General features: G+C 41.1%; 1 protein-coding gene across 1 annotated transcript in view; it reads left to right on the top strand.

Annotated features, from left to right (window-relative positions):
* Window positions 1-12,862, top strand: part of GTF2A2 (general transcription factor IIA subunit 2) — a 33,500-nt gene that overhangs the window by 1,083 nt on the left and 19,555 nt on the right. The gene's annotated exons all lie outside the window — the stretch shown is intronic.

The following is a 12,862-nucleotide window of genomic DNA, read 5'->3' as shown; positions in this document are numbered from 1 at the left end:
CGTTTCTTGGTTTCCACATGAAAGTGAGACCATGTGGTATTTGTCTTGCTTTAATTTCTTTGACTCGATGTAATTTATTTGACTTGGTGTAATGCCCTCAAAGCCCATTCACATTGTCTCAGATGGCGAGATTTCACTTTTCTAAGTGTCTGAATTATATATACCACACCTTTTTTTATTGATTTACCCATGAATGGACATTTTGGTTGTTTCTGTGTCTTGACTGTTGGAAATAATGCTGCAGTGGAAGACTGTATATATGTGTTTTTGTGTTTGGTTTTTTTAATTGAAATATAGTTGTGTTAGCTTCAAGTGTACAGTAAATAGGTTATACATATATCTACTTTTTTTTTTTAAGATTTCTTTTCTCATGTAGGTCATTACTGAATACTGAATAGAGCTCCCTGTACTTTACAGCAGGTCGTTATTATCAGTTTTTTTTACTTTTTTATTTTTTAATTTAAAAAGTTATATTTTCTATACAACAGATACTAAAACACCTGCAATGCTTCTTCATTTTTATTAAAAGGCAAAACCATCACAATGCAAAGAAATACAAAATGTAAGATGAAGCTATTGACTGTTGTCTGACAATGACAGACAGCAATGGCTAAATTAGTTACGCTGCTCATTTATCTCCAGAGGTTTATTTAACTCATCAGAAATATCTTTTCTCTTAACATGAAAAAAGACTGTGAAATGTGCACTATTATCAGTTTTACATACAATAGTGTGTATATGTCAGTCATCATCTCCCAATATATCACTCTCCCTCATCCCCCTGGTAACTGTAGTTTGTTTTCTACATCTGTGACTCTATTTCTGTTTTGAAAATAAGTTCATTTTACCATTTTTGTAGATTCCACATGGAAGTGATACCATGTGTTGTTTGTCTTTGTCTCGTTTACTTCACATAGGATGACAGTCTCTGGGTCCATCCATGTTGCTGCAGATGGCATTGTTTTGCTCTTTTATGGCTGTGTAATAGTCCATTGTACATACGTACCACATCTATATTTAGGGCTGCTTCCATATCTTGGCTTTGGTCTGGAAAATCTCCTGGAGAAGGAATGGCTACCCACTCTGGTATTCTTGCCTGGAGAATTGCATGGACAGAGAAGCCTGGCAGGGGGTCACAAAGAGTCAGACATGACTGAGTGACTAACAGTCTTGGCTATTGTAACTAAATAACGCTGCAATGAACACTGTGTGTGTGCCTGCTCAGTTGTGTGACCCCATGGACTGTAACCAGCCAGGCTCCTTTGGCCATGAGATTATCCAGGCAAGAATATTGGAGTGCATTGCCACTTCCTACTCCAGGGGATCTTCCCAATCCAGGGATCAAACGCGCTTCTCTTGGGTCTCCTGCATTTGGCAGGCAGATTGTTTACCATCGTACCATCTGGGAAGCTCCAGTGAACATTGGGGTGCATGTATAAGAGTGGGAGTGCCGGATCATACAGTAGTTCTATATTTAGTTGTTGTTTTTTGGTTTGTTTGTTTGTTTTTAAAAAGAAGCTCCAACTGTTATCCATAATGGGTACACTAATTTACTTCCCCATCATCAGTGCAGGAGCGTCTCCTTTTCTCCACACCTTCTGTAGCATTTATTGTTTCCAGATTATTTTGCTCATAGCCATTCTGACTGGTATGAAATGATACCTCATTTCAGCTTTGATCTGCATTTTTCCGATTTTAAGCATCTTTTCATGCACTTCTTGGCCATCTGTCTGTCCAGTTTGGTGCCGATGGTTTAGTTGCTAACTCATGTCAGACTCTTGTAACCCCATGGATTGCAGCCTGCCAGGCTCCTTTGTCTAGGGGATTTCCCAGGCAAGAATACTAGAGTGGGTTGCCATTTTCTTCTCTGGGGCATCTTCCCAACCCAGGGATTGAACCCACATCGCTTATGTATTGCAGGCAGTCTCCTGCATTGCACGTGGACTCTTCACCAACTGAGCTACCAGGGAAGTCCTATTTGGAGAAACATCCATTTAGATCTGCCCATTTTTTGATTGGGTTGATGGGGTTTTTTGATGTTGAGCTGCATGAGCTATTTGTGTATTTTGGAGAGTAATCTCTCATTGGTTGTTTTGTTTGCAAATAGTTTCTTCCATTCTGTGGGTTGTCTTTTAGTCTTGTTTATGGTTTTGTTGTATAAAAGCTTTTGAGTTTAATTAGGTCTCATTTGTTTGTTTTTGTTTTCATTGCTGTAGGGTGTCAATCCCAAAAGATACTGCTGTGATTTATGTCAGAGTGTTCTGCCTGTGTTTTCCTCTAAGAGTTTTATAGTATGCAGTCTTACATTTAGGTCTTTATGCTGCGTTTTTAGTGTGTGTATGGTGTTTGAGAATATTCTGATTCCATTCTTTTACATGTAGCTGTCCAGTTTTCCTGGCACCACCCCTCCCACCCCCCGCTCCCTTTTGTTTTGATTCAGTTCAGTCAGTCGTGTCTGACTCTTTGTGACCCCATGAATCGCAACATGGCCAGGCCTCCCTGTCCATCACCAACTCCTGGAGTTCACTCAAACTCATGTCCATTGAGTCAGTGATGCCACCCAGCCATCTCATCCTCTGTCATCCCCTTCTCCTACCTCCCAGCATCAGTCTTTTCCAATGAGTCAACTCTTCACATGAGGTGGCCAAAGTATTGGAGTTTCAGCTTTAGTGTCATTCTTTCCAAAGAACACCCAGGACTGATCTCCTTTAGGATGGACTGGTTGGATCTTCTTGCAGTCCAAGGGACTTTCAAGAGTCTTTTCCAACACCACAGTTCAAAAGCATCAATTCTTCTGTGCTCAGCTTTCTTCACAGTCCACCTCTCATATCCATACATGACTACTGGAAAAACCATAGCCTTGACTAGACAGACCTTTGTTGGCACAGTAATGTCTCTGCTTTTTAATATGCTATCTAGGTTGGTCATAACCTTCCTTCCAAGGAGTAAGCATCTTTTAATTTCATGGCTGCAATCACCATCTGCAGTGATTTTGGAGCCCCAAAAAACAAAGTCTGACACTGTTTCCACTGTTTCCCCATCTATTTGCCATGAAATGATGGGACCAGATGCCATGATCTTCGTTTTCTGAATGTTGAGCTTTAAGCCAACTTTTTCACTCTCCTCTTTCACTTTCATCAGGAGGCTCTTTAGTTCCTCTTCACTTTCTGCCATAAGGGTGGTGTCATCTACATATGTGAGGTGATTGATATTTCTCCCGGCAATCTTGATTCCAGCTTGTGCCTCTTCCAGTCCAGCGTTTCTCATGATGTACTCTGCATAGAAGTTAAATAAGCAGGGTGACAATATACAGCCTTGACGTACTCCTTTTCCTATTTGGAACCAGTCTGTTGTTCCATGTCCAGTTCTGACTGCTGCTTCCTGACCTGCATATTCTGTCATTTGTATACTTATTGATTTTTGGTTGCATTGTCTTGATTGTGCTGGACCTTTGTTGCTGCACAGACTCTGTCTAGTTGCAGAGAGTGGGGGCTACACTCTAGCTGTGGCGCACGGCCTCATTGCAGTGGCTTCTCTGGTTGGGGAGCACAGGCTGTAGGTGCACAGGCCTCAGTAGTTGCAGCACTTGGGCTCAGTAGTTGTACCTGAGCTTAGTTGCTCCCAAGCATGTGGAATCTTCCCTGACCAGGGGTCAAATGCGTGTCTCCTGCATTGGCAGGTGGATTCCTATCCATTGCACTGTCAAGGAAGTCCTCCTCCCCCGCCTTTTTTTTACGATATTTGAGTATTTGAAATCTTTTGTGTGTGGCTGCACTGGGTCTCAGTTGTGGCACACAGGATATAGAGCATGCAGGCTCAGTAGTTTTGGTGCAGGGGCTCTCCAGCTGTGGATGCGTGGGCTTAGTTATTCCACAGCATGTGGGATCTTAGTTCCCCCATTAGGAATCAAGCCTCAGTCCCCTACATTGGAAGGCAGATTCTTAACCACTGGACCACCAGGGAGGTACCCCCAGCACCGCTTGCTGAAGAGACCGTCTTTCCTCCATTGTCTGTTTTTGCCGCCTTTGTCATAGACTACTTGACTATGGATGCATGGTTTTATCTCTGGTCTTTATCCTGTTCCATTGATCTGTATTTCTGATTTTGTGCCAGTACAGTCCATATTCAAGGAACCTGATTGCCCCAACTCTGTCTTTCTTTGTCAAGTTTGCTCTGGTTATTCAGGGTCTTTTGTGTTTCCATACAAACTGTAAACTTTTTTGTTGTGATTCTGTGAAAGATACCATTGGCGATTTGGTAGGGAATGCACTGAATCTGTTGATTGCCCTGGGTAGTATAATAATTTTGATAATATTGAATCTGCTATTCCAGGAACATGGTATATCTCTTCATCTGTATCATCTTTGCTTACTTTCATCAGCGTCTTTTAAAGTTTTTAGAGTACAGGTCTTTTGCCTTCCTAGGTAGCTTTGGGGGAGTGATGGTAAATGGGATTTTTATTATTGTTATTATTTATTTATTTATGTTTGGCTGCCCTGGATCTTCATTGCTGCTCACAGGCTTTCTCTGGTTGTGGAAAGTAGGGACTACTCTTCGTTGTGGGGCAGGGGCTTCTCATTGCGATGGCTTTTCCTGTTGCACAGCACAGGCTCTGGGGCACACAGGCTTCCTTAGTTGTGGCACATAGGCTTAGTTGCGCTGTGGCACGTGGGATCTTAGTTCCCATACCAGGGATTGAACTCATGTCCCCTGCATTGGCAGGAGGATTCTTAACCACTGGACCACCAGCGAAGTCCTGGGTTTTTTTTCCCTTAATTTCTCTTTATTTTCTTTCGTTGTTAGTGTATAGGAATGTAAGAGTTGTCTTTGTGTCTCAAACTCACCGATGAGTCCTAGTAGTTTTCTGACGGCATTTTAGGATTTTCTGTGTGTAGTATCGTGTCATCTGCAGCAGTGGTTACACTTCTTTTCCAGTTTGAATTCGTCTTCTTTCTTTCTTCTCTGATTGCCATGGCTAGAGCTTGCAAAACTGTTGAATAAAAGTAGCAAGAGTGGACATTCTTGTTTTGTTCCTGATCTTAGAGGAGATACTTTCGGTGTTTCACTGTTGAGAATGATGTTAGCTGTGGTTTTCTCATGTATTGCCTTTATTATGTTGAGGTAGGTTTCCACTCTGCCTACTTTCTGGAGAGTTTTTACTATAAATGTGTGTTGAGTTTTGTCAAAAGAGTTTTCTGCATCCAGTGAGATGATCATATGGTTTTTATTCTTCAATTTGTTAATGTGGTGTATCACATTGATTTGCAAATTCTAAAAAAAAACCCTGAATCTCTGGGAAAATCCCATTTGATCATGGTGTATGACCCTTTTAACGTGTTGTTGGATTCAGTTTGCTAGTGTTGTCTTGAGGACCCTTGGTCTGTGTTCATCAATGATATTGGCTCATGGTGTATGACCCTTTTATCCTGTTGTTGGATTCAGTTTGCTAGTGTTGAGGACCCTTGTGTCTATGTTCATCAGTGATATTGGCTCATGGCGTATGACCCTTTTATCCTGTTGTTGGATTCAGTTTGCTAGTGTTGAGGACCCTTGTGTCTATGTTCATCAGTGATATTGGCTCATGGCGTATGACCCTTTTAACGTGTTGTTGGATTCAGTTTGCTAGTGTTGTCTTGAGGACCCTTGGTCTATGTTCATCAGTGATATTGGCTCATGGTGTATGACCCTTTTAACGTGTTGTTGGATTCAGTTTGCTAGTGGTGAGGACCCTTGTGTCTATATTCATCAGTGAAATTGGCTCATGGTTTATGACCCTTTTAACGTGTTGTTGGATTCAGTTTGCTAGTGTTGTCTTGAGGACCCTTGGTCTATGTTCATCAATGATATTGGCTCATGGTGTATGACCCTTTTAACGTGTTGTTGGATTCAGTTTGCTAGTGTTGTCTTGAGGACCCTTGTGTCTATGTTCATCAGTGATATTGGCCTGTAATTTCCTTTTGTTGTGGTATCTTTTGTTTGGTATCAGGGTGATGGTGGCCTTGTAAAATGAGCTTGGGAGTGTTCCTTTGCGATTTTTTTGTAAGATCCATATATTTATTTGCTTTTGGCTGCTCTGGGTCTTCGTTGCTACGGGCAGGCTTTCTCTAGTTGCGGCGAATGGGCTGCTCTCTAGTTGCGGTGCATGGCCGTCTTGCGTGGCTTCTCTTATGGAGCATGGGCTGGAGACACAGACTCAGCAGTTGTGGCACACTGGCTTAGTTGCCCAGGGATTGAACCTGGCCCTGCACTGGCAGGTGGATTCTTAACCACTGAACCACCAAGGAAGCCCCCCCTGCAGTTTTTTGGAAGAGTTTTAAAAGGGTGGAGAAGGATTGGAGGAGGCAATGGCAGCGCACCCTAGCCTCCTCGCCTGGAAATTCATGGACAGGAGCCTCGTAAGTTACAGTCCATGGGGTCACAAAGAGTCTGGCATGACTGAGCGACTGACTGTGTTCTTTCTCTCAGTAGAAGGACAAGTGTTAACTCTTCTCTAAGTGTTTGATAGAGACAAATTCACCTGTGAAGCCACTTGGTCCTGCACTTTGTTTCTTGGGAGTCTTTTCTTTTAATCAGTTTCAATTTCAGTACTTGTGATTGGTCTGCTCATAGTTTCTGTTTCTTTCTGGTTCAGTCTTGGAAGCTTGTACCTTGCCAAGAATTTATCTGTTTCTCCTAGGTTGTCTGTTTTATTTGTGTATAGTTGCTTGCAGCAGTAGTCTCTTATGATCCTTTGTATTTCCGTGATGGTGGTGGTAACTTTTGCTTTCTCATTTCTAATTTATTCGAGCTTTCTCCTTTTCTTTCCTGATGACTCTAGCTAATGATTTGTCAATTTTGTTTTTTCTTTTCAAAGGACCAGTTTTTTGTTTCATTGTTCTTCTCTATTCTGTCTCGATTTCATTTACTTCTGCTTTGATCTTTATGATTTCTTTCCTGATAGTAACTTTGGGTTTTGTCTGTTCTTCTTTCTTTAGTAGCTTTAGGTGTAAGATTAGGTTGTTATTTGAGATTTTTCTTGTTTTCTGAGGTAAAATTATATTGGTATAAACTTCCTTCTTAGAACTACTCTTGCTGCTTCCCATGGAGGTTGGATCATCATGTTTTCTTTGTCATTTGTTTCTTGGTTTTTAAAAATTTGCCCTTGGATTTCTTCAGTGATCCATTGGTTGTTTAGTAACATATCCAGTAGCCTTCACATATTTGTGGGGTTTTTACAGGTATTTCCCCCCCCCCCCCCCCCGTAATTATTTCTAATCGCTTACCATTATGACCAGAAAAGATGCTTGACATGATTTCATTTTTCTTAAATTTACCAAGGCTCAGTTTGTGGCTCAGAATGTGATCTGTCCTGGAGAGTGTTCCATGTGCACTCGAGAAGGAAGTGTATTCTCCTTTCAGTTGGAATGTCCTGTATAGGTTAAGTCCGGTTGGTTTAATGTATCACTGAAGGCCTGTGTTTCTTTACTGATTTTCTGTCTGGATGATCTGTCCATTGGTGAAAGTGTGGTGTTAACGTTCCACGCTATTATTGTGTGCCTGTCAGTTTCCCCTTTTATGGCTGATAGCATTTGCCTTACGTATTTAGGCCCTCCTGTGTTGGGTGCATATGTATTTACAGTTCTCATATCTTGTTGGATTGATCCTTTGATCATTATGTAGTGTCCTTCCTCTGTGTTCTCTGATAGGAGTGTTGCTGCTCCAGCTTTCTTTTGGTTTCCATTTACATGGAGTATCTTTTACCATCCCCTCACTTTGTATATGTGTCCCTAGTCTGAAGTAGATCGCTTATAGACAGCATATATACTGATCTTATTTTTGTACCATTCAGCCAGTCTGTGTCTTTTGGTTGGAGCATTAATCCATTTACATTTAAGGTATTTTGATGTGTATGTTCTTCTTGCCATTTTCTTAATTGATTTGGATTTGTTTCTGACAGTCTTCTGTTTTTCCTTCCTTTTTGGTTTGATGACTGTCTTCAGTGTCGTGTTTGTGTTATTTGTGTGTGTGTGTGCATCTGTTGTGGTTTGCATATATCATTTTGAATTAGTGTTTCCTTTTCCTTCAAATAAATACACAAAAGTGGAATTGTTGAGTTATAAGATGATTCTGTCTTTAATATTTTGAGGAGCCTATATACTGTTTTCCATATTTGTTGTACCAGTTTGCATTCCCACCAGCATTACACAGTGATTTTTCCTATTTCTCTGCATCATCACCAAATACTTGTTACTTCTTGTCGTTCTGATTATAGCCATGCTGATGAGTGTGAGGTGATGTGTCATTGTGGGTTTGATTTGCAGTTCCCTGATAATTAATCATGAGTAGTTTTTGGCCATCTGTATGTGATCTTTGGGAAAATGTCTGTTCTGATCCTCTGTCCATTTTTTAATCAGATTACTCTGCTTTTTTGCTGTTGAGGTGTGTGAACTCCTAATATACTGGGGATAGTAACTCCTTATCAGATACATGATGTGCAGATATTTTCTCCCAGTCTGTATGTTGGAAGTTCCCTGGTGGTCCAGTGGTTAAGACTCCACATTTCACTGCCTGGGTTTGATCCCTGGTCAGGAAAACAAGATCCCTCATGCATCCCTCAGTGTGGCCAAAAAAAAAGAAAACATCTATACGTTGCCTTTCTATTTAGTTTTTTGGCATAACTCTAAATGTTATATCACTTTGAAAACTCTAGACTGTATTTTGATAAATTCATATTTTTCAGAATACCAATTCACATGTCCTCTGAACAGCTCAATTTGAATTAACATTTAACTCATTAGGTATTTTTCAATTCAGTTCAGTTGCTCAGTTGTGTCCGACTGTTTGCAACTCCTTGGACTGCAGCACACCAGGCCTCCCTGTCCATCACCAACTCCCGGAGCCTCCTCAAACTCATGTCCATTGAGTCAGTGATGCCATCCAACATCTCATCCTCTGTCATCCCTTTCTCCTCCTACTTTCAAACTTTCCCAGCATCAGGGTCTTTCCCAGTGAGTCATTTCTTCCCATCAGGTGGCCAAAGTATTGGAGTTTCAGCTTCAACATCAGTCCTTCCAATGAATATTCAGGACTGATTTCCTTTAGGATGGACAGGTTGGATCTCCTTGCAGTCCAAGGGACTCTCAAGAGTCTTCTCCAACACCACAGTTCAAAAGCATCAATTCTCCGGTGCTCAACTTTCTTTATACTTCAACTCTCATCCATACATGACTACTGGAAAAGCCATAGCTTTGGCCAGATGGACCTTTGTTGGCAAAGTAACGTCTCTGCTTTTTAATATGCTGTCTAGGTTGGTCATAACTTTTCTTCCAAGGAGTAAGCGTCTTTTAATTTCATGACTGCAGTCACCATCTGCAGTTTTTTCAGTTCAGTTCAGTTCAATCGCTCAGTTGTGTCCAACTCTTTGCGACCCCAGGAATCGCAGCACGCCAGGCCTCCCTGTCCATCACCAACTCCTGGAGTTCACTCAGACTCACGTCCATTTTAGAGCCCCCCAAAGTAAAATCTGTCTCTGTTTCCACTGTTTCCCCATCTATTTGCCATGAACTGATGGCACCAGATGCCATGATCTTAGTTTTCTGAATGTTGAGCTTTAAGTCAACTTTTTCACTCTCCTCTTTCACTTTCATCAAGAGGCTCTTTAGTTCTTCTTTGCTTTCTGCTGTAAGGATGGTGTTATTTGCATATCTGAGGTTATTGATATTACTCTCAGCAATCTTGGTTCCAGCTTATGCTTCATCCAGCCCATCGTTCCACATGATGTACTCTGCATATAAGTTAAATAGGCACGGTGACAATATACAGCCTTGGCATACTCCTCTCCCTGTTTGGAACCAGTCTGTTATTCCATGTCAGGTTCTAACTGTTGTTTCCTGACCTGCATACGGATTTGTCAAGAGGCAGGTCAGGTGCTCTGGTATGCCCATCTCTTTCAGAATTTTCCACAGTTCATGGTGATCCACACAGTCAAAGGCTTTGGCATAGTCAATAAAGCAGAAGCAGATGTTTTTCTGAAACTCTCTTGCTTTTTCAATGATCCAGCGAATGTTGGCAATTTGATCTCTGGTTCCTCTGCCTTTTCTAAATCCAGCTTGAACATCTGGAAGTTCATGGTTTATGTACTTTTGAAGCCTGGCTTGAAGAATTTTGAGCATTACTTTCCTAGCATGTGAGATGAGTGCAATTGTGCAGTACTTTGAGCATTCTTTGGCATTGCCTTTCTTTGGGATTGGATTGAAAACTGACCTTTTCCAGTCCTGTGGCCACCTCTGTTTTCCAAAGTTGCTGGCATATTGAGTGCAGCACTTTCACAGCATCATCTTTTAGGATTTGAAATAGCTCAACTGAAATTCCATCACCTCCACTAGCTTTGTTCATAGTGATGCTTCCAAAGGCCCACTTGACTTTGCATTCCAAGGTGTCTGGCTCTAGGTGAGTGATAATACCATCTTGATTATCTGGGTCATGAAGATCTTTTTTATATAGTTCTTCTGTGTTTCTTGCCACCTCTTAATATCTTCTGCTTCTGTTAGGTCCATACCATTTCTGTCCTTTATTGTGCTCATCTTTGCATGAAATGTTCCCTTGGTATCTCTAAAGACTATAGAGAAGTCTTTCCCATTCTGTTGTTTTCTTCTGTGTCTTTGCATTGGTGACTGAGGAAGGCTTTCTTATCTCTCCTTGCTATTCTTTGGACTGCATTCAAATGGGTATATCCTTCCATTTCTCCTTTGCTTTTTACTTCTCTTCTTTTCTCAGCTATTTGTAAGGCCTCCTCTGACAGCCATTTTGCTTTTTTGCATTTCTCTTTCTTGGGAATGGTCTTGATCCCTGTCTCCTGTACAGTGTCACGAACCTCTGTCCATAGTTCTTCAGGCACTCTATCACATCTAATCCCTTGAATCTATTTTTCACTTCCACTGTATAATCGTAAGGGATTTGATTTAGGTCATACCTGAATGGTCTAGTGGTTTTCCCTACTTTCTTCAATTTATAAATCTCAATTTGGCAATAAGGAGTCCATGATCTGAGCCACAGTCTGCTCCCAGTCTTGTTTTTGCTGACTGTATAGAGCTTCTCCATCTTTGGCTACAAAGAATATAATCAGTCTGATTTCATTATTGACTGTGGTGATGTCCGTGTGTAGAGTTGTCTCTTGTGTTGTTGGAAGAGGGTGTTTGCTGTGACCAGTGCATTCTCTTGGCAAAACTCTATTAGCCTTTGCCCTGCTTCACTCTATACTCCAAAGCCAAATTTGCCTGTTACTCCAGGCAACTGTTACGTGACTTCCAACTTGTGCATTCCAGTCCCCTATAAGGAAAAGAATATCTTTTTTAGGTGTTAGTTTTAGAAGGTCTTGTAGGTCTTCATACGTATTTTTAGCATATATATATACATGTGCGGGCTTCCCAGGTGGCACTAATGATAAAGAACCTGCCTGCCAGTGCAGGAGACGTAAAAGACACTGGTTTGATCTCTGAGTCAGGAAGATCCCCTGGAGGAAGACATGGCAACCCACTCCAGTATTCTTGCCTGGCACATCCCATGGACAGAGGAGCCTGGTGGGTTAGAGTCCATAGTCCAAAGAGTTGGACACAACTGAGGTGACTTGGCACGCACACATGCGTAAGCATACACATGTGTGTATTATAAGGTCTGCCTTTTGAATGAGTCAGAATTTCCATATTTGTTTTGCAGCTGCATTTTTTTGACTCCGTTCACCTCTGGCAACTGTCAGTCTGTCTGTATCTGTGCACTTGGGGTTGTTTGGTTGTTTTATAGATTGCACATACAAGACAGTATTTGGTATTTGTGTTTTTTTCCTCTCTGACTTTCAATTCACTTAGTATCATGCCAGGTTCCATCCCTGCCATAATAAGTGACAAGATTTCATTCTCTTTTTCTGACAGAATGATCCTTGTGTATAGATACCATAATTTCTTTATTTCTTTAAGCGTATATTTTATATTATAGTTGAGCTACAGTGTGTTAGTTTCAGGTATATAGGAAAGTGATTCAGTTATAAACTCTTAATTTATCCCTTCCTTCCATCATTCCCTTTTGATAATCGTGTGTCTTTCTAAGTCTGTGAGCTTTTTTCTGTTTTGTAAACAAGTTCATTTGTATTACGTCACATGTAAGTGATATCATATGATATTTGTCTTTCTCTGTCTGAGTTAGCTTAGTGTGATAATCTCAGGGTTCATTTATGTTGCTGCAAATGGATTATTTCACTTTTTTAATGGCTAAGTGATATTCCATTTATATATATATATCTCCCTCTCTCATATCTTAATTCATCTGTCCATGGACATTTAGGTTGGTACCATGTCTTAACTCTTATAAACAGCTTTCTGATGAGCATGGGGTTGCATCCATCCTTTTGAACAATGGCTTTCTCTGAATATATGTCCAGGAGTGGGATTGGTGGATCCTATGATAGCTCTGTTTTTAGTTTTTGTGTTAACACCCACTTTTATTTATGTTTTTAAACTTACTGGCTATGCAGCATGTGAGATCTTCGTTCCTCACCAGAGATCGGACCCGTGCCCCCTGTATTGAAAGAGTGGAGTCCCACCCATTGAACCAGCAGGGAAGTTCCTGTTTTTAGTTTTTTAAGGAGCCTCTGTACTATTCTCCACAGCGCCTACCAGTTTACATCCCCACCAACAGTGCAGGTGCATTCCCTTTTCTCCATGTACTCTCCAACGTTTGTTGTCTGTAGACAGCTTGATGATAGTCATTCTGACCAGCCTGAGGTGGTATCTCACTGAAGTTTTGATTTGCATTTCTCTAACAGTTAGTGGTGAGCATCTTAGTATGTGTCTTGCCTATCTCTGTGTCTTCTTTGGAGAAATGTCTATTT

Source organism: Capricornis sumatraensis, chromosome 2 (genome assembly GCF_032405125.1).
Source record: "Capricornis sumatraensis isolate serow.1 chromosome 2, serow.2, whole genome shotgun sequence".
Taxonomy (NCBI): domain Eukaryota; kingdom Metazoa; phylum Chordata; class Mammalia; order Artiodactyla; family Bovidae; genus Capricornis; species Capricornis sumatraensis.
This window is presented reverse-complemented; position numbering and strand designations above follow the sequence as displayed.